The sequence below is a fragment of the Dromiciops gliroides genome, chromosome 2, assembly GCF_019393635.1.
Source record: "Dromiciops gliroides isolate mDroGli1 chromosome 2, mDroGli1.pri, whole genome shotgun sequence".
NCBI lineage: Eukaryota > Metazoa > Chordata > Mammalia > Microbiotheria > Microbiotheriidae > Dromiciops > Dromiciops gliroides.
The window spans coordinates 599,195,714-599,218,581 of record NC_057862.1 but is presented as its reverse complement, the minus strand read 5'-3'; positions in this window follow the sequence as shown (position 1 = coordinate 599,218,581).

Sequence of the window (22,868 nt, the reverse complement as noted above, 5' to 3'; positions counted from 1 at the left end):
GACTTCAAGTCTGTGACTAAGTTCTAGTTTAGAGAACACTAATGAACCTGATGTTCTTACACAGGTGGAGTATATACAGAGAAATAAGGACGGATCTCGCTGACTCTCTTTCTCTTAAACTCCTCAGTCTAGCGTCTTCAGATTATTGGATAGCGACCCTGTATCAAGATAACTTGCCTGATCTTTCCGAGACTGCATTGAGGGGAGGGGGCGATGCCACCCTGGAAAGTTGCCAAATTGATGACAGAATAAAGTGCATGAAGCTTCCTTGGGTGATCCCATCTCTTACCCCACCCTTTGCCTTCTCTAATCAGAATGATCCTACCTGCTAAACACCCAAAAGCTAGACTTGTTATCTCCTCCCTCTGCTGTCTCCTCCTCCTCTTTGCGGCTGATAAAACCTGGAGAAAGTGAAAGTCCTCTGAAACATTCTGTAACTGTGCATGCCTAGTAGATAATTCCTGCCTTGGTGGTCAAAGGGTTAACTTTTATCTTTGTTAGTCTATCTGGCCTCAGGTAGTAGTTTGAAAGCCTGGTTTTGTGGATTTACCTCGCCTTTGAAGTCTTTGGAACATCTAAACTACTATCCTCTATAGAGTTCTAACCTCAATTAGTTGCTAAGTTAAAACAGTGAACCCTATCCTATTTTAACATCACAAACCCTACAGGAAATCCCTGGTCTCCTCATTTTAAGGTGAGTCTAGTTCTTATCCCGACCTCCAGAGGATACGACTGAAAGGAGATAAATGCATAGATCCTGAAATAATGTAATTCAATAATAATAATAATTCGGATCAATAAAGACATTTTCCTCCAAAAGAGTTAAATGCATTTTTGAATCTGAATTTTGAATCATCTAATTTTCATCACAATACCCATATCGTAGATCAAGGTCCTTAATCTGGAGTCCTCAGGAAACTCATAGGGCCTCTATCAATATTTCAGGAGGTGTTTGAATTTGGATGGGGAGATATGTGTTTATTTCAATATAATAGTTCCTTTGTAATCCTATGCATTTTCTTTTGTGAATTTTTTTTTTTTTTTAAGAAGGGTTACATAGGGTTCCAGACTGCCGAAGATGTCTATGGCATACATAAAAAGATCAAGAAATTCTTCCATAAAGAATAAACCCTTCAATGGCATATCCTCTTGTTTAAAAATTATTTTGTATACTCCACAGCTTCTACATATCTGGAGTGCGTGATCTTCAAGGGCAGGGAGTATCTTTGTATCCCCAGCTGTCACCAAAGTATGTGGCACAGACTAGGCAATTAGTAAATTCTGATTGGCTGACTTACTGACTAATGTAATGTAGTTACTCCTGCAAGAGAAATTAGGCTTCTCCTGTTCCATCTGAGAGGGCATAAATAGGTTGACTGAGTTACAGATTTTGTTTTTGTTAGCAAGAAAATCCTTGCTAACATTTACAGCTGTCTGAAATAGAGTGGGCTTATTTAAAACAGAGTAAGGATTCTTGCAAGGGAGACGTTTGGGAGGAAGACTGGATGATCACTTTGGAGCTGATGGAGAAAGGTCTCCTGATTAGATATCACTTGGATTAGACTAATGATTCTCAAAATTTTTCTACAATGGTAGTAGAATTCTCTAGCTTTTTTATTTATCTACTTATTTGTATCTATTGGAAGATTTGTATTAAAATCATCAACATTGTTCTTTGTAGTTCCTATTAACAAATGAAATAAATCTACATTGAAAATTATAACAAAAAATTGTGGGAATACTTTGACACAGGATTACCATTACTATGTCTGTATCCAGAGAGATCAGAGAAAAAGGGAAAAACCTATTTCTACAAAAACAAAGCAGCTTTTTTTTGGTGTTAAAGAATTGGAAATTGAGTGGATATCCATTACCATGGAATGAATGAACAAGTTGTGGTATATGATTGTGATGGAATACTATAATTTTATTAGAAATGAGAAGCCAGATGATTTCAGAGAAAAATAACAACAGGAAAAGCTTATCTGAATTGATGCAAAGTAAAGTGAGAAGAACCGAGAGAACATTGTACACAGAAACTGAACTATTGCAAGGTTGATCAACTGTGAAAGACTTAGCTACTCTGAACAAAACAATGACCTAAGATAATTCCAAAGGACCTGTGATGGAAGATATTATTCACTTCCAGAGAGAGAAAACTGATGAACACTGAATGCAGGTTGTCATACTTTTTTAATCTTTATTTAACATGGCTAATATTTTGCATAACTTCACATGCATAATTAAATCAAGCTGTTTGCCTTTTCAAGAAGTAAGAAAGGAATTGGAGAAGACAATTTGAAACTCAGTTTTTTTCAATGAATGTTTTATTTTGCATGTAATTGAGAAATATTTAATGAAATAAATAATAATGTATTAAAATTACAAATTTGGGTTATTTCATTTTTCCTTTAAGCATTGTCTGAGAAATCCTGGACTAGTTGATGGTAGAGGTCCATTCAGACCATGAGATTCTGAATACTTTGATATATTGATTAACCTTTGATTTCATTCTCGTGGATGGGGTTACTTTCTCATTTTTAGGAGATCACACTTCCCACATGCCTTGTCTTCCTGTGTGATTTTGGTCATATTTCCACCCATAATCCCTTAATAGATGAATCACCTAATGATTGGCTTCTTCGTTTTATACTTTTAACATTTCAGAAGTACTAAAGTGAGATTCAGGTTGTTTATTTGTAGTCTCTTGTTTTTGCTAATTGATAAGCTAATCTTTTTTTTGCTTGTCATGGATGTCCTTGATAATGTATTTTTACACCACTTGTCATGAGGAGCTTCAGTATCATTCAAAAGTCTACTTACTTTTTTTGTGAGGCAATGAGGGTTAAGTGACTTGTCCAGGGCCACACAGCTAGTAAGTGTCAAGTGTCTGAGGCCATATTTGAACTCAGGTCCTCCTGAATCCAGGGCCGATGCTTTATCCACTTCATCACCTAGCTGCCCCCTATCTACTTACATTCAAAATGCTTTTTTCCCATTACTCTTCAGCTTACTTGTAATATATTTTTATTATTCTTAAGACTTTGGTGTTAACATATTTTTTTTAAAAGTATGGCAAGATAGAGAGAATTTCTTTAGACAGAAAGAAATTTATGCCAGCAATTTGAAATCATTAAAAATATTCTATAGGTTTCCAAATACCACACAGACCTTATATCAGATATATGCCAACTTAGTATATATCCTCACCCCCACATACAACCAAATGAATAATTTAAGATCACGAGGGATCAGAGGCATATATTGGAATGGGAAACATTCATTTTCATTCATTTTGTTTCTCAGTATGGATAATTATGTTACTATGTTTCAAGTTGTAATTATCACTAAACAGTCTCTGTATGTTTTTTATGTGGTGTGGTGCAATTTACTCACATCAATCAAAAGGAGATTTGGGGAAATATCACTTTCAATTATATAGACAGTATGCAGGGTATCTTCAAATATTTAACCTTTCAGTGTACATCCAACTCTCCATTTCATACCTTTCTCAATATTACTATGCAGAAGATCAGTTAATCTTTTTATTTTATTTTAATTATTTCTTTCATTTACAATTTTATTTTACCAAGTTACACGTAAAAACAAATTTTACATCAATTAAAAAAAAACTTTGTGTTCCAAATTCTCTTCCTTCCTCCCTCCTTCCCCACACACCCTTTAGAAATCAAGAAATTCAATAAAATTTTTACATGTGTAGTCATTCAAAACATTTCCATATTAGCCAGGTTGTGAAAGAAAACAAACAAAAACAAAACTTCAAATAAAGTAACTAACAAAAAAAGCTTCAATCTCTATTCAGATATCATTATTTCTTTCTCTGTAGATGGATTGTATTTTTCTTAAGTCCCTCAGAATTGGCTTGGATCATTGTTTTGCTCAAAGTAACTTAGTCATTTACAGGAGATCATCTTATAATATTGATCTTATTTTGTATATGCTACATTTTACTTTGCATCAGCTCAGGTAAGTCTTTCCAGGTTTTTCTGAGAGCAACCTGCTTGTTATTTTTTATAGTAAACTACATTTATATAGTACTTTTAAGAGAGATTACCTTATAATAAACCCATGAGGTTGATTATTGCAACAACTGTAATAGGCAAAATTTATACAGTCCCTTATAACTGACAAAGAATTTTCTTCACAATAGCCCTGCCAAGTAAGTACCATTCAATCAATCGTCATCAATCAATTCTCATCTTCATACAATCATCATCAATCCATCCATCCAGCAATCAGTAAATCAATCATTCAATCAGCCAAACATCATCGTCATCGTTGTCTTCCTCATTGTCATCATTATCTTTCATTGCTCTTGCCTCTGCTTTCAAATTTTTTTCAGTTACTATTAGTGTGTGTCTCTCCATCATATTCTCTCCCCATCATATTTACTCTATTTTCTATCTTCTTTCACCCCATCTCTCCTCAAAAGTGTTTTGCTTCTGAATGTCCCCTCCCCCAATCTGCCCTCACTTCTTTCACCTCTCCCCCCTTATTTTTTTCCTCTCCTACTTCCCTGCAGTGTTAGATTACTCTGCCCAATTGAGTGTGTATGTCATTCCCTTTGAGCCAATTCTGATGAAAAGCTCAATCACTCCCTGCACCTCCCCCATTTTCCCTTCTACTCCATAAGCTTTTCTTGCTTCTTTTGTGAAAGATACTTTACCCCATTCCATCTCTCCCTTTCCCTTTTTCCCAATGCATTCTTCTCTCACCCCTTGATATTATTTTTTTTGAAGATACCATTCCTTCATATTCAATTCACACCTGTGCCCTCTGTCTAAATATATTCCATCTACCTGCCCTAATAATGAGAAAGTCCTTATGTGGTACATTTATCATCTTACATGTAGGAATATAAACAGTTTAACCATTTAATATCCCTTATGATTACTTTTTGCTTTTTACCTTTTTATGCTTCTCTAGTGTCTTGTATTTTAAAGTCAAATTTTCCATTCAGCTCAATTCTTTCATCATGAATGCCTGAAAGTCCTTTCTGTCATTGAATTTCCAGGTGGTGATCATAGGTTAGGAAGTGGAGGGGGAATGTGAGGAGTCACAATGGGAAGGATGAGCAGATGAAAATAGCATGGAGATTTATAGAGAGTTAATCATCATAACTGTAAATGTGAACACGTTTTAGGCAGAGTGATACACACAGGGTGAATGTAGAGAGTTGGAGCAAGATCTATTATGCTTCAGCTGGAGCAAGGAAAGCTAGGTAGCAATTATGATTTTAGACTGAAAAAGGGCATAAATAGATCTAATTGGGGGAGATGGGGAGGGAAAGTATTTTTTGCTGAGGGGTACCACGGATAGTGAAGTCATATCAATACTTTACGTGTATACACCAAATGGTATAGCATCTGTTTTTTGCTTTTTCTTTTCTTTCTTTTCTTTTCTTTTTTTTTTTTTTTTGTCGGTGAATCAATTGGTGTTAGGTGACTTGCCCAGGGTTACACAGCTACCAAATGTCAAATGTCTGAGTCAGGATTTGAACCCAGGTCCTTCTGAATCCAGGGCTGGTGCTCTAATCACTGTGCCACCGAGGTGCCCCACATCTGGGTTTTTGAAGGAGAATTGAATGATTTGAAAAATCTCTAGGACCAGATGGATTCACAAAAGAATTTCTACCAAACTTTTAATTAAACAATTAATCCAAATACTATATAAATTTTGAAAAAAATTAGAGCTTCAAAAAAACTTGGAAAGACATGTATGAAATGATGCATTCAGAATTGAGTAGAACCAAGAGAATACTCTACACAGAGACAGAAATATTGTTTGATGAATACTGTGAATGACTTGATTATTATCAGTCAATTGCAATCTAACTAGTAAGGGATGGAAGTATGATTGGAATTCTGTTCTTTCTTAAATTAAAATCCATAAAGCTTTCCACTATTCTATACCATTTTTCATTTGTATTTTAATGCATCAAAGCAACATAGTTTACATGCATAAATGCAATATATAATACAATATTGAAGGAGGTGATCCTTAAAAATTGTATTTTGTTATATAGCATCAAATAAATTTAATATGTGATGAACAATAGATGATGAATTAGAACACTAAATTCTTCTTGCTGATGAGTCAGATGTTTGGTCATAGTAATGCCTTTGACTATAGAAATTCATCTGAAAAAAACATGATCTAGTGTTATGTTTTTATTAAAGAGACCCTTGATTTCTACCTAAACCATTTTGATAAATATTTTATAAATTCAAGAATTCAAACATATGAGTCATGACTTAATGGTATTTTCTGTCACTTTTTAAAATACAAAAATCATATGTATACCTAATGAGTTGACAAATTATTGAAGAAATGTAGCATATGAGGTTGTAATTCATGACTAAAATTTGAGATGTATTACCTTGATACAAAAACCTTAAGTAAGGTATCCTTGAATTTAGAGTGGGTGTACTTAAATATTAAGGTATCTTTTGTTAGATGTTAGGGAGTCTTTGATTTTAGATGGGGAAACATTACTTTTTAAAATTTCCTGTAACATCAAAAGTCTAGTATTTCCTTTGGTTATGAATTAAACACATACACACACATATTTTATTTTTTCTGAAAACACCAATAAGTTTCAACACACTGCCAAAACAGTCTGATGCAAAAAAGTAAAGAGCTCCTGATTTAGTGTGATCTAGTATTTGAAATATCATTAGATAGGAAAATTGGATTATATATTTGCATCACCTCATGATCTCATCATATAACTCATTTTATTTTCAATTAATGTTCTATAAACCTAACACATGATCCTTTCTATTAATCAGAACAAATGAGATTACCATTAAGTGAAGGCACTTTATTTTAGTTATATCTGATTGCAAAAATTTCTAGTACACAAACATGGAAATGTGTACCCATATTTGCAAATATAAACCTTTTGAAAAATTAAAATTAAAAACCAACAAAAATATATTGCTGAAAGTTATTTTTGCATGATGTTTTAACATATGATCTCTCCAATTGAGTGAAAACATTTAGGATCACATATTTATACCATGAAAGGTCACTAAGGGTAATTGTGATCAATTCTTATATTTTATAGAACAGCAGTACAGTGGATAGTGCTGTGTGTACAATCAGGAAGACACCTCTTCCTGAGTTCAAATCTAGCCTCCAACACTTACTAGCAATGTGACCCTGGGCAAGTCACTGAACCCTCTTTGCCTCAGTACCTCATGTGTAAAATAAACTGGAGAAGGAAAAGGAAAACCACTCCAATATTTTTGCCAAGAAAATCCCAAATGCATCACAAAATGGCAGAAATGACTGGACAACAACCCAAATTTTATTCATCAGTAAACTAAGGACCGAAAGAAAGAAAGAAAGAAAGAAAGAAAGAAAGAAAGAAAGAAAGAAAGAAAGAAAGAAAGAAAGAAAGAAAGAAAGAACTTTCCCATGGAAACATAGGTATTAAGTTGCAAGGTAGAATGTTAATCAGGTCTTTTGACTTAAAATCCATTACTTTTTTTTTTTTTTTACTTTCCACACTTCTTCTCAAGATTATGCCACCAAGAAACCTTCAGAAAAACAAGTAGAAAATGTGATCAAAGCTTTCAGCATTTTGTCTATATTTCAGCATTAATAATAAAAGACAAATTATCTTCTCCAAATCAAAATTACATTCATTAGATAAAAAGATCTGCTCAATTCAGGCCTAGAAACACCCATGCATTCTGAGATTTTACACAATTGCTGATAGTACAAAAGCAATGATGATTGATCTTATTTAGTTATGATAATACCAGGGAAGGAATCAAGGTAATTAAAAAAATAATCAGTAAATATCTAGTGCTTTTTCTACAATGATGTATACATAGTTTAAAAGAACAATATTTGTCATTCTTGAGTAATCTTATTTTTTATTCAGGGCAATGAGGGGTAAGTGAATTGCCCACTGTCACATAGCTAGTACATGTCTAGTGTCTGAGGCTGATTTGAACTCAGGTCCTCCTGAATCCAAGGCAGATGCTTTATCTACTGTGTCACCTAGGTGCCCCCACAATCTTGAGTTCAAATCCAGCCTGAGACACTTGACAATTAATATCTGTGTGACCCTGGGCAAGTCACTTAACCCCAATTGGCTTACCAAAAACACAAAAACCAAAACCCCCAAATCAAAACGAAAACAATCAATAGAAACAACAACAGAAAGATCTGGAAAGCATATTTCAGGAAATTATCAAGGAAAACTGCCCTTATATCCTAGAGCCAGTGTGTAAAATTGTCCTTGAAAAGAATCCACCAATCACCATTTTTTTTTTTTTTTGCAGGGCAGTGAGGGTTAAGTTCCTACAGCTTGTAAGTGTCAAGTGTCTGAGTCAGGATTTGAACTCAGGTCCTCCTGAATCCAGGGCCAGTGCTTTACCCACTGTGCCACCCAGCTGCCCCTCCACCAATCACCTTTTGAAAGAGATACCAAAAAGGAGACTCCAAGGTATATTGTAGTCAAATCCCACAATTATGGGGCAAAGGAGAAAATACTGCAAGCAGCTAAAAAGAAACAATTTAAAGATCAAGGAACCACAGTCAGGATTACACAGGGCTTAGTAGCCTCGACATTAAAGGATCCGTGGACTTGAAATATGATATTCTGGAAGGCAAATGATCTTGGACTGCAACCAAGAATAAACTCAAAAGTAAAATTGAGCATAATCTTTCTGCAGAACTGATGGGCATTCAATTAAATAGGGGGCTTTCTCACTTTCCAGATGAAAAGATGAGAACCGAACAAGGAATTTGATATTCAAATGCAAGACTCAACAGAAGCATAAAAAGTTAAAAAGGAAAACAAACAGAAGCATACAAGTTATTCACCAAGATTAAAATGTTTACATCTCTATGAGGGAAGGATAATATGTGTAACTTTTAAGAAATGTATCTCTACTAGGGCAGATAGAAGGAGTACACATAGAAAGAAAGTGTGAGTATAAGTTAATTTTGATGTGATAATATTTTAAAAAGGAGTGAAAAAAAGGATTTTACTGAAAAAAGAGGAAGAGGGGAGAATGAATGGGGTAAATTACATCACATGAAGAGACACAAAAGCCCTGTTACAGTAAAGGGGAAAAAGGGAAGGTGTGAGAATTTTTTGGACCTTTCTCTCTTCTGATTTGGTTCAAAGAGATGATAAAATACACACACATTTGAGTATAGAAATTTATCTTACTGTATAGAGAAGTAGAAGGTAAATGAGGAAAGAAAAGGGATCACTGATAGAAGAGAGGGTAGATTGAGGGAGATGTGGTCAGAAGCAAAACACTTGAAAGGAGGAACATGATAAAAGGAGAGGAAAAAGTATAAACTAGGGGAAAACAGGATAGAGGAAAATACACAGTAATTATACTTGTGCATATGAATGTGATGAATTCTTCCATAAAAATTAGAGTGGATATCAGAGTGTATTAAAAACCAAAATACTAAAACATACTGTTCATAGGAAACACATTTGAAGCAGTGGTATGCACACAGAGTAAATATAAAAGACTGGAGCAGAATATATTATACTTCAGCTGATGTAAAAAAAAAAACTCATCTCAGACAAAGCAAAATAAAAAAAAATTGATCTAATTAAAAGAGATAAGGAAGACAACTATCTTGCTAAAAGGTACCATAGAAAATGACGTAATACCAATATTAAGTACATACGTCCATAACAACCAAATTCTTAGAGGAGAAGTTATGTCAGTTAGAGGAAGAAATAGCAAAACTATACTAATAATGGAACTCAACCTCCCCCTCTCAGAGCTAGATAAATACAACCACAAAATAAACAAGAAAGAAGTTAAAGGAGATGAATAGAATTTTAGAAAAGTTAAATATATATCTGGAGAAAATTTAATGGGGATAGAAATAATTATGCCTGTTTCTCAGTGGTATCTGGTATCTATGCAAAAATTGACCATTTATTAGGGTATAAAAACCTCACAGTAAAATGCAGAAAGGCAGAAATAGTAAGTGCATACATTTTGGATCAGGATGAAATATAAATTATGTGTAATAAAGGGCCATGGAAAGATAGACTATAACATAATTGGAAAATAGATAATCTTATCCTAAAAAATGAGTGGGTCATACAACTTATCATAGAAATGATCATTAATTTAATTAAAGAGAATGACTGAGACAACATAACAAAATTTGCAGAATACAGCTAAAGCAGTTATTAGGGGAAATTTTATATTTCTAAATGCTTACATGAGTAAAATAAAGAAAGATAATATCAAAGAATTGGATATGCAACCAAAAAGCTAAAAAAAATTTAAAATCCCAATTAAATATCAAATTAAAATACTGACAATCAACATGAATATTAATAAAATTGAAAGTAAGAAAATTATTGAATTAATACATGAAACTAAGTTTTATGGAAAACATAGTAAAATTGGTTAATTTGGTTTAAAAATTAAATTAACTGTATCAAAAATAAAAAGTGGGACTACATCACAATGTAGAGGAAATTAAAGCAATAATTAGGAACTGTTTTTCCCAATTGTATGCCAATAAAACTGAAAATCTAAATTAAATGGATGAATATTTACAAAAAATGAATTGCTTGGATTAACGGAAGAGGAAATTATTACTTAAATAAGATCATTTTAGAAAAATAAATTTAAAAAGCCATCAATGAACTCCTTAAGAAAAATTATCACCAGGGTCAGCTGAATTTACAAGAGAATTCAACTAAACACTTAAAGAACAATTAATTCCAGTACTATATAAAATATTTGGAAAAAATAGGTGGAGTCCTACCAAATTTGTTTTATGAGAGAAATATTGTGCTGATACCTAAACCAGGCAGAGCCAAAACAGAGACAGGAAATTCTAGCTTAACTTCCGAAATCATCAATGTTTTGAAGGAACATAAGCTAATAATTCTGAGTTACTTTCATTCAAGAATAGGGAAAATCAACCAGACATGGCAGAAGTCCTTGGGGGAATGGAGTCAGAAACAGCAACACTTACTACTTACTTAGTAAATCACTTACTACTGAAGACTTGTGCATCTCATGAACTTTGCATAATCCACTCTGTCTTCCATTTACCTAAATGCAATAAAACTTCATGGATATACCCTCACAACAAACATTGACATTTAATAGACTATGTCATTATAAGGACAGAAGACAGGCAGGATGTGAGCATAACAAAGGCAATTTGTAGCACAGAATGCTGGAATGATCATAGACTTATTCTCTCCAATATCTATTCACATTCAACAAAAGTAGTGGTCCCAAGACAGGACGACTACCAGAAGACTTAAAATCAATAGATTAGAGCACTTCTTCTAGTGAGAACAGTCTGTTGCTTTCTTGGAAGGAATAAACAGTTGGCAACAGTGGAGCAGAAAAGGAGAGACTTTCAGAGACTTGGTGTACAGTACTGCATTTACTCATCTGAACCAGAACACTTGCAAACATCAAGATTCATTTGATTAAAAAGGATGGAGGAAGGGCAGCTAGGTGGTGCACTGGATAGAGCACCAGCCTTGCATTCAGGAGTACCTGAGTTCAAATCTGGCCTCAGACCTTTGACACTTACTAGCTGTGTTACCTGGGCAAGTCACTTAACCCTGATTGCCTTACCAAAAAAAAAAATATGGAGGAATTCATAATCTTTTAAATGCAAAATGAGAACTCAAGAAGGTTTACCTGCAGAATAGTTCACTCGTTTCTAAGAATGCAGCATTTAACTCCATCAAATGTATAAGCAAAGCTTAGAGAGATTCAAGATTATTGGCTCAATAAGAAGGCAGATAAAATTCAGTTTTATGTTGATAGTAACAATCTAAAGTACTTTTATGATTCCCTGAAGTGCATTAATGGGCCAAAGATCTATAGTACATCTCTACTCAGTGCTGATAGAACTACATTGATTAATGATAAGGGCATGATCCTGGAGAGATGAGCTTGACACTTCCACAGTGTTCTCAATAGATCATCATCAATTAATGCTGAAGCAATTGATGATATACCTTAGGCTTAAGTCAATTCATCTTTAACTAAATTTCTACCGGAAAAAATGGTTTCAAATGCCATTCTACTCTTCTCCTTTGCCAAAGCACCTTTTACTGATTTCATTCCAGCCAAGATGTGCAAGGCAAGGGGTCCACTGCTCGACAAAAGCTGACTAAAATTTTGTGCTTCATTTGGCAAAAGGAGGTCATTCCTCAAGGATGCCTCTATTGTATATAAAGCTAATCAAAATCAATTGTCCTATGACCTATGATGTCCTATGTCCTATTGTTAAGGGCTAAAATTCTAGCTAAACTGTCTAAAATATCTAATGAGTGGTCGCCAATAAATTATAAGCTTTAGGAAGAGTTAGACTTTTAAGCATTTATTAAGGAGAATAAGAGTTTGGTAAAGAGAGAAGAAAAGCCTAGATTGCTATCTATTAAAGGGAGAGCGCATTCCTAGCTCCACTCTCCACCAGCGTCCTCAGGAAAGAGAGTGAGACCGAGCGCCAGTCTCTTCCTTCCTCCTCCCACTAGCCCGCGTCACTTCCTGACGCCAAAGAAAAGACTCCTGGTCTTGCCCTCAAAGACCTTCGCTTCATGGGTGGAACTCTTCTATAGCAAGTCTCCAGCAGGTGGCGTCATTACAATCGTTACAGTTCCCCGCTTTGTTTCCTCAAGAAACGGTATGTTTCCTTGATGAAACAGTCAAAAATAACAGAATATAATAACCTATGCTAACTAACAATATAGAAAAGGGAGAGAGGAAAGTTTTGTCCAGAGGGACGATTTTTTGTCCTCATGAACCGATGCTTTGACATTGGTCTTGCAAAGGGAGGGCCTCTGCATAGAATACATGTTACAGATGGTGTATATTATAACAGAAAGAGAAAAGAGAAAAAACAACAACAACAACAACAACAAAACAAGACTGTTCATTTAAAGTCTCTGAAAGTCTTTTCTTAGATGTCCTCTGGGTGTAGTTGTGGAATGGAAGTCTTTTCAGGGGTTGATGTGTAGATGCTGGTAATCAGCCAGGAAAATTTCCTACAAAATTGAGCTTAATACAACTTTAAAATAGCTTTGTCAATAATCAAATCAAACAATGAAAGTTCTCAAAAACATGTCTAAGGGAATTCAGAATCTTGGTTGTTACACATGAAACATATAATAAAACAAAAATTGAAACGTTCTTTAAAATTATAATATTACTATAGTCCCCCCTTATGGAGAGTAATTGAGAAGACAACTGCTGCGATATTAATTTTGAAAAATAATTTTTATCTTTGTTTCATCACTTTTTGCATCATCTGCCTAATTATCCTCATGCCATTATGAGAAATTTAAAAATCTAATATAATTGGTAACAGATGTCAAGTCCAAATTCAACACTGTATTTATCATGACACCTGAGATAATTATGGGGGTTACCATAAAAGAACAGAGAAATGATGGGATATGAGCATTCCCACACTTGAGCAATATGTACTGCCCATGCAGTATGCCAGGCTTAAAATAGGTGGATGGAATATATGTCCACGCCACCGAACATATTGGAGGAAACTGAGTCAGACTTAATCAGATGCATGGGATTGAGATGTCCATGGCATCAGGCATATAGGAGGGAGCATAGAAGCCAGGTGTAGAAGTGAGATGGGTGGGATCAATACTTCCAGCCATCTGTACAGTATTGTGGGGGAAAATAAAATAAAATATTAAACCAAGAGAATCCAACCTCAACATTTGTCAAAAGCTGTTCCCTCGGCCATACCTTGACTTCATGCATGTCTCCCCTCATGTGACAGTTCAGTGTCTGCTCTTGCATGTATTCCTCTTGTGATTGGATGGCATCTTGGCCAACTGGCATCTGATAACTCAGAATAAAGTCAATTAATGTCTTAAATGATAAGTTCCCAAAATCCAAGTCCCATATGGATTTAAAAATTGAGGATAATAAATGATTGCAAAAAATGTGACTATATATTGACTCAGAATATAATATATAATTATGCAACAATTTCAAATAATTACTTTTTTGAAAAATCTGAACATATTTAAATACAAGTTAAAGCACAACACAATCTCAAAGAAAACTTTTACAAATGTTCCCCTCTTTTTTTTTTTTGGAATATGCTTATCAAAAATAATACTTCTAGAATCAATTTACACTTGCCATGGCAACCAATTTGCCAGGGAAATGCTTTAAAGAGTTTGATCAAATAATCAGTTGAGAAAAAATAACAAAAACAACTCAGAATATGGGAGCACAATACTCCTAGAATTAACATTGTATTATGAAATCAAAACCATCTTGTAATGTTTCAAAATTAGAGAGATGAATAAATAGAAAAAAAATACACATGGAAAAATAAAAGACAATGAAATTCAAACTAGGGAAATCTAAATGAATATGAACTTAATATTAATAAGAGTCTTATAAAATATAAACTTGATCACATGACTATAAAAAGCTTTTACAAATATTCTCCTTGTTTTAGAAACTAAGAATAAGACACAATCTCAAAAGCATGAAAATCTCTATGAAAATAAACCCATACCATTAATTTCAAAATGTATATGTAATAGCATAGAAATCCTATGTAACCTCTGAACTGATACTATTACTCTGAGTGAATTCAGAACACTTTTGATTCCGATATCTAAAATCCTCAATACTCATATCAATATCTTACTGTTTACTTCTACATTTCTGTAAAATATATATCATTCCATGGCAAAAGAAGCAGAGTCTTGAACTATGTTGATGATTGTCATTCTTATTCAGCTTAAGTTTTTCTTCTTTAACCCCTCTATATTGTCTGTCAGTCTTTTCACCATACAAATGCTTTATAAGATTACTAATTAAAGACAAAAGCAGGTTAGCAAAATTATGAACAAAACAAGCATATCTGGAATTTAAAGGGTTTTCTAAGGTTGTCTCAGAAGCACAGCCAGGCTGGGGAAGGGCTGAGCCTGAAGCTGCAAATGCAGTTAGAGAAAGTTGAGCATGCACATCAGATCTCTGGACTTCCCAGGCAGGGGAAGCAATGGGCTTGGCCATGGGGGGAGTAGAGGGTGGGGTCTGGAGAGGAGGGGAGGGACCAGAGCAAATTGAATCAGACTTGATTTTGAACTCAGGCCTGGATTCCTCTTCCCCCACTTTGCCTCCAGGCGCTAGGGGATTAAAAGCTTCTAGAGGGTGGGTCCTTGCCTCCAGGAATGCAAAATTAAAGCAACAATTAGTGTTAGAACTGGGAAAAGCTGTGGGATTCTCTTCAGGTTTCTCTGAAAAAGCATGGTTGGGAGAGGGAGAGATATTTCCTTGTGTGAGTAAGTTGCTGGCTCTTTTAACAAAAATAAAAAGAAAAATAGAAAATCCACAAAAACAAAGCATTAACATGATCTTATCTCCCATTTGTCTGGTTAAACAGACTAAAATCAAAAATAGGGTAATTAGGGAGTTTAAAAGGTCCATTTGAAAAAATTTAAAGGAAAACACAGCCAGTGAGCCAGTACTTAGCAGTTAAAGGGAGAGGGTAGAGAAAATTTCTTATCCAACCAGAAGATCAGAAGAAGACTGAGGTTTAGCTTTCCTCTTCGTGGTCAGCCATCTGTTAAGGGCTAAAATTCTAGCTAAACTGTCTAAAATATCTAATGAGTGGTCGCCAATAAATTATAAGCTTTAGCAAGAGTTAGACTTTTAAGCATTTATTAAGGAGAATAAGAATTTGGTAAAGAGAGAAGAAAAGCCTAGATGCCTATCTATTAAAGGGAGAGCACATTCCTAGCTCCACTCTCCACCAGCGTCCTCAGGAAAGAGAGTAAGACCGAGTGCCAGTCTCTTCCTTCCTCCTCCCACTAGCCCACGTCACTTCCTGATGCCAAAGAAAAGACTCCTGGTCTTGCCCTCAAAGACCTTCGCTTCATGGGTGGAACTCTTCTACAGTAAGTCTCCAGCAGGTGGCATCATTCCAATTGTTACACTATGATCATTGTTGGAAAATTACTCACCAAATACTTTTTAATAAACTGATCCTTCTTGAAAAATGGTCATCAATCAGAGAGTATCTGGTTTGAGAAAGGGCTTTTGCTTCCCAACGATTCCATGAGAAATTCCAGGAGCAGAACAAAGGTCTGTATACAACATTCATTAATCTGAACAAGGTTTTTGATACTATCAGTCATGAAGGCTTGTGGAAAATTATAGTAACATTTGGGTGCCTGGACAAGTCCATAAGCATTGTTTGCTAGTATTATGATGACATGATTGTATATATTTTGGATAAAAGATGATGCTCTCAGGTTTCCCCAGTTACTAATGCAGTGAACCAGGGATGTGTGCTTGATCTCATGCCATAAGACAAGTTCTGGAGAAGTAGAACCCACAAAATGATCTTGTGAGATCATTTTCCAGCCAAAGAAGGCTTAGAAAGTCATAAGGAAAGGTCTACTCTATCAGGGTGGGAGTGGAGCCCAATCCTGTGGCCACACCAACACAGATCCAGCTTCAGGCAGGCTGTGTCAGAGGAAGAGACCTCCTGAGCCTCTGAATGGACTTCAGTGGTGACTTCTTTTGGAATTTGGCTCATGGTCTGGTGAGAGAGTTGAGCAGTTGGCCAGAGGAAATTACAAGGAGCTCTGCTGGTGCTGCTGAGGTAGAACTCTGTTGTTTTGGTGGTGCTAGGAACCAGGAACAGTCTTGAGTGGCAGGCCCATGTAGGGGAGGGGTGCAGGATCAGCAGAGCTAGCAACCACAGCAAAACAGATTTTTGTTTCCTGGTTAAATAGCAAGTAGCCCTGGGCTTATTTACAGACCAGAGCACAATCGAGAAGAGAGCAGAACAAGCCTCTCCTTAAATTTTACCACCTGAGACTCCTGAAGCTTGGGACAGTGCATCCTGGAAGCAGTGCCCCACTTTAAGAAGGAGTTAAAAGTCAAGAAATAGGCTACCAAAATGAACAGATAGAAAAATATGAGGACCACAGAGAGTTTCTTTGATGACAAGGAAGATAAAAATCTACTCTCAGAAGAAGATGACAAAGTCAAAGCTCCTATATCCAAAGCTTCCAAGAAAATATGAATTGGTCTTCGGACATAGAAGTGCTCAAAAAGAACTGTGAAAGTAAAGTAAGAGGGGGCAGCTAGGTGTCACAGTGGATAAAGCACCGGTCCTTGATTCAGGAGTGCCTGAGTTCAAATCTGGCCTCAGACACTTGACACTAACTTGTTGTGGGACTTTGGGCAAGTCACTTAACCCTCATTACCCAGAAAAAACCCCAACCCCAACCCCAAACCCAAACCAAACATAAAAATAAAGTAATAAAGGTAGAGGGAAAAGTTAGAGGGGTAGAGGAAAAAATGGAAAGAGAAATGAAAGTGATACAGGAAAGTCACCAAAAAGGTCAACAGCTTGAAAAGCCAAATGTAAAAGCTCTCTGAACAAAAAATTGTTTAAAAATTTGTATTGAACAAATGGAAGCAAATAACTGTATGAGAATTCAAGACACAATAAAGCAAACCTAAACTAATGATGTCAGGGAAAGTTTCCCTAATATTCTAGAAGCAGAAGGTGAAAAAGAAATTGAAAGAATCCACCATTCACTCCTTAGAGAGTACCAAAATGAAAACTCCCAGGAGTAATGTACCCAAATTCTAGAGCTCCAAAGTTAAGGAGAAAATATTGGAAGCAGCAAGAAAGAAAAAAAAAATTCAAGCACTGTGGAGCCACAGCCAGGATTACAGAGGATCTGGCAGCTTCTACATTAAGGATAAGAGGGCATAGAATATGATATTCTGGAGGGCAAAAAAAACTGGGATTATAACCAAGAATCAGCTACCTAGCAAAACTGTGTATAGTCTTTCAGGTGGAAAAATGGCACTTCAATGAAAAAGAGGACTTTCAGGAATTCATGATGAAAAGACCTGAACTAAATCGAAAATTAGAATGTTTCAAATACAAGACCCTAGTGAAGCATAAAAAAGTAAACAGGAAAAAGAATTCATAAGGGATATTAAAAGGTTGAACTGTTTACATTCCTACATGGGAAGATGATACTTGTAACTCATAAGAATTCTCTCAGTATTAGGGTATCTGAAAGGAATAGAGAAAGGGCACAGGTGGGAATTGATTATGAAGTGATGATATCTGTAAAGCATTTTTTTTATCAATTTTTTTTAGGGCACTCAGGGTGGGGTGGCATGCCCAGAGTTGCACTGGGGAGTGCCTTATATCTGAGGCTGGATTTGGTCTCAGATCTTCCTGGATCCAGGGAGGGTGCCTTGTCCACTTTGTTACTCTGCTGCCCTATGATGATATCTTTAAAATAAAATTAATGGGTGACAGATTTGCACTGGGAGAAAAGGAAAGGGAGAGGTGGAATTGAATAAAATATCTCACATGAAAGAAGCAAGAAAAAGCTTATGTAGTAAAGGGGAAGATGGGGGAGCAGAGGGGGAGCAAATATGCCTTACCCTCATCAGAATTGGCTCAAAGAGGAAATACCATGCACACTCAAGGGAGTATATATGCCCTACAGGGATGTAGGACGGGAAGAGGATAAGGTGGAAAGGGTAGAGGAAGGGAGGGCAGATTTGGGGAGAGGCAGTCAAAATCAAAACAATTTTGAGGAGGGGAAGGGTAAAAGAAGATAAAAAATTGAGTTAATATCATGGGGAGTGAATAGGATGGAGGGAAACACAGTTAGCAATAATAACTAGGAAAAAATGAAGCAGAGGTAAGAGCAACGTAAGATGATGATGGTGGTGGTGATGATGATGATGGTACTTTGCTGGGCTATTGTGAAGAAAATTCTTGGTCAGGTATAAGGTACTGTATAAAAGTTGTCTGTTATTATTGCAATAATCAAACTCATGGGTGTTTTGTCAGGAAATCTCACTTTAAAGTACTATATAAGTATAGTTTACTATTAAAAAAAAGTTGAGCTCAGCTTTCTTTTAGAAGACTTGGAGTTAGTGGAGCCACAATGGTGGAGAGAAGCCAGGAAGTTGCCTGAGATTTCCTGTTTCCCTCAAAAATAACATTAAATTAAGTCTCTAAACAGATTCTGGAACTACAGAACCTACAAAAAGAGAGGCAGAATCCTCCTACTTGAGATAATTTAGAAGAATCTGTCAAGCAGAATCAAAAGACTAAAAAAATAGAAGAAAATGTGAAATACCTCATTGCAAAAAGAAATGACCTGGAAAATAGATCCAGGAGAGATAATCTAAGAATTATTGGAGTACTTGAAAGTCATGATCAAGAAAAGAATCATTATTTATTTTTAACATAGAGTTTTAAAAAATTGAGTTTTGAATTTTTTTCTTCCCTTGAGCCCCTCCACACCAATTGAGAAGGCAAGCAATATGATATCAATTATACATGAAAAATCATAAAAAATATATTTCCCATCAGCCATGTTGTAAAAAGGGACAAAAATATGAAAAGTTTAAACATTATATATATATATATATACATTACATATACATATATATGTGTGTATATACATGTATATATACACACACACATATATATATGTGTATATATATATATATATATATAAATTAATACTTTATTAATTCTCTCTCTGGAAGTGCATAGCAGTTTTCAATTGAGGTCATTTGAAATTGTTTTATATCATCATTTGTACCATGGCTTGATTAGAGTAGTTAAATCTTTCAGTTTCTCATCATACAGTATTGCTATGACTATGTAGAATGTTCTCCTGGTACTGGTCATTTCATTTTCCTTTAGTTCATAAAAGTCTAGGTTTTTCTGAAATCTCCCTGCTTATAATGTTTTATAATAAAATAGTATTCCATTACAATCATATACACTACTTTTTTAGCCATTACCCAATAGATGGGCATCCCATTAGTTTCTAATTTGCCACCACATAGAGAGTTGATATAAATATTTTTGTACATATAAGCCCTTTTCCTTTTTATTTGACCTCATTTAGATTTACAATTTGTACATACATTTGGATATACACTTAGTAATAGTATTATTGAGTCAAAGGGTGTGTGTAGTTTTACAGTTTTTTGGACATAGTTCAAATTATTCTCCAGAATGATCAGACCATTTCACAATTCAACCAACAGTTCATTAGTATCCTAACCTTACTACATCTACTCTAGCATTTATTTTCTTTTTCTATCATGTTAGCCAATCTGATAGGCATGAGATAGTACCTCAGAGTTATTTTAATTTGCATTTAAAAAAAATATTTATTTATTTATTAATTTTGGAGGTTGAGGCAACTGGGGTTAAGTGACTTGCCCAGAGTCACACAGCTAGTAAGTGTCAAGTGTCTAAGTCCAGATTTGAACTCAGGTCCTCCTGACTCCAGGGCCAGTGCTCGATCCACTGCAATACATAGATGCCTTAATTTGCATCTTTTAAATCAATAATGATGTAGACTTTTAAGAATATAACTATAGATAACCTTGATTTCTTCTTAACTTGTCTGTTGATATCATTTGACAATTATCAATCAGGGCATGATCCTTGTTTTTATAAATTTAGCTCAGTTGTCTATTAAATTGAGAAATGATGGCCGTTCAGAGAAATTTGATATAAAATCTACCCCTAATTTATGTTTTCCTACTAATCCTGTCTGAATTGGTCTTTATTGTGCAAAACCTATTTTACTCAATGTAATAAAATGATCAATTTTAATTGCTATGATCCTTTCTACCTCTTATTTACCCATAAACTCATAAATGTGAGGTAAATTAATCCATGCTTCCATAATTTGCTTATAATATCAACTTTTATTTTGAAATCATGTACTCATTTTGAATTTTTATTGGTATAGAGTGTGAGGTATAGGTCTGTGCCTAGTTTTTGCCAGACTTCTTTCTAGTTTTTCCAGTAATTTTTGTCAAATAGTGATTTCTTGTCCCCAAAGTATAGATCTTTTAATTTAGAAAACACAAGAATATTATAGTCATTTACTACTACTACTGTGTATTGTGTATATATTTTATTCTATTGATCTACCACTTTATCAGCCAGTGACAGATTGTTTTAGTGATTAATTCTTTGTAATATAATTTGAAATTTGCTTGGTCACCTTCCTTCACGTTTTTTCATTGATTCCTCTGATATTATTCACCTTTTCTTCCAGATGATGTTTTAAATTCTTTTTCTTGATTTATAAAATAATTATTTGGTAGTTTGATTTTTATGGCATTGAATAAGTAAATTAATTTCAGTAGAATAGATCAGCCTGACCTTGAGCAACTAATATTTCTCTAGTATCTTTTGTTTTTTTAGATCTGTCTTTATTTGTAATTATATTCATTTATTGCCTGGATTTGTTTTGCTAGGTAGACTCCAGGTATTTTATGTTGTCTCCAATTACTTTAAATGAAATTTCAGTAGAAAAATTGTTTTAAAATAATGTTAATCATCAAATTAATTAAAATATGAAGTGTGATGTGCAGTGAAAATTGCTTAAAACAAATTATTTAAATAAACCATTGACTTCTAGAAAATAAAAATGGATAATAGTCAATATATTTCTTTTCTATTATTTTACAGTTAAATTGATGTTAAATGGTCACCAAAAAGGTATACAAAAAAGCCTAACATCCACTTCAGACATAAACAATTGATTTCTGAGTAAATCCTCAGACTTCCAGACACAATTACTCCAAAAAAAAGAAAAACTCTAGGGTCAGTTAGGTGGCACAGTGGATAGAGCACTGACCCTGGAGTCAGGAGTACCTGAGTTCAAATACACCCTCAGAGACTTAACACTTACTAGCTATGTGACCCTGGGCAAGTCACTTAATCTCAACTGCCTCACTAAAAAAAAAAAAAAAGAAAGAAAGAAAAAAAAACGAAAAAGAAAAAAAGAAAAGAAAAAAGAAAAACTCTAAGCATAACCAGCAAACAACTCCTGCAGCAGAACCCACAAAAAGACAGCTGATATTATTTTCCAGCCACAGATATCTTGGAAAGGGGAGCTGGTCTGGGAGTGTAGCCCAGCCAAGATCACACCCAAAGATACAGTCCCAGGCAGGCTGCACTGGAGAAACTTACCCCCAGCTTCTGAATTACCTGCAGTGCTGTCATAGTCTTCTGGAACTAAACTCATTGTCTGGTGAAAATACAAATACAAGACCCTAGTGAAGCATCAAAAGGTAAATAGGAAAAAAAATCATGAGAGATGTTAAAAGATTAAACTGTTTACATTCCTACATGGGAAGATGATATGTCTAAATCATGAGAGCCCTCTGAATATTAGGGCAGATGATAAGAATAAATTTAGCCAGAGGGCACAGGTGGGAACTGATTATGAAGGGATGATACATGTAAAGCATTTTTTTTTGTTTCTTTTTTGGTGGGGGGGGAGGGGGCGGTTGGGGTTAATGAGTGTCTTGTGTCTGAGGCCAGATTTGGGACTCATGTCCTTCTGGGTCCAGGGCAGATGCTTTGTCCACTGTGTCACTTAACTGCCCCATGATGACATCTTTGGGGGTAAAATTGAAGGGGGGGTGATGAATACACTGGGGAAGGGGATAGGGGAGTGGCAGAATGGGGTAAAATTTCACATGAAAGAAACAGGAAAGGGTGTATAGAGTGGGAGGAGAGATGGGGCGGTGTGGGGAAGTGAAGGAGCCTTAAACACATCAGAATTAGTTCAAAGACATTAATCTCATCAGAGTTGACTCAAGGAGGGAATAATATACACACCCAATTGGGTGGAGTAATCTATCTAACCCTGTAGGAAAGGAGGAGGGGAAGCAGATAAAGAGGGAAGGGTGAAAGAAGGGAGGGCAGAGCAGGGGAGGGGGCAGTCATAAGAAAATACTTTTGAGGAGGAATAGGGTAAAAGAAGATAGAAAATAGAGTAA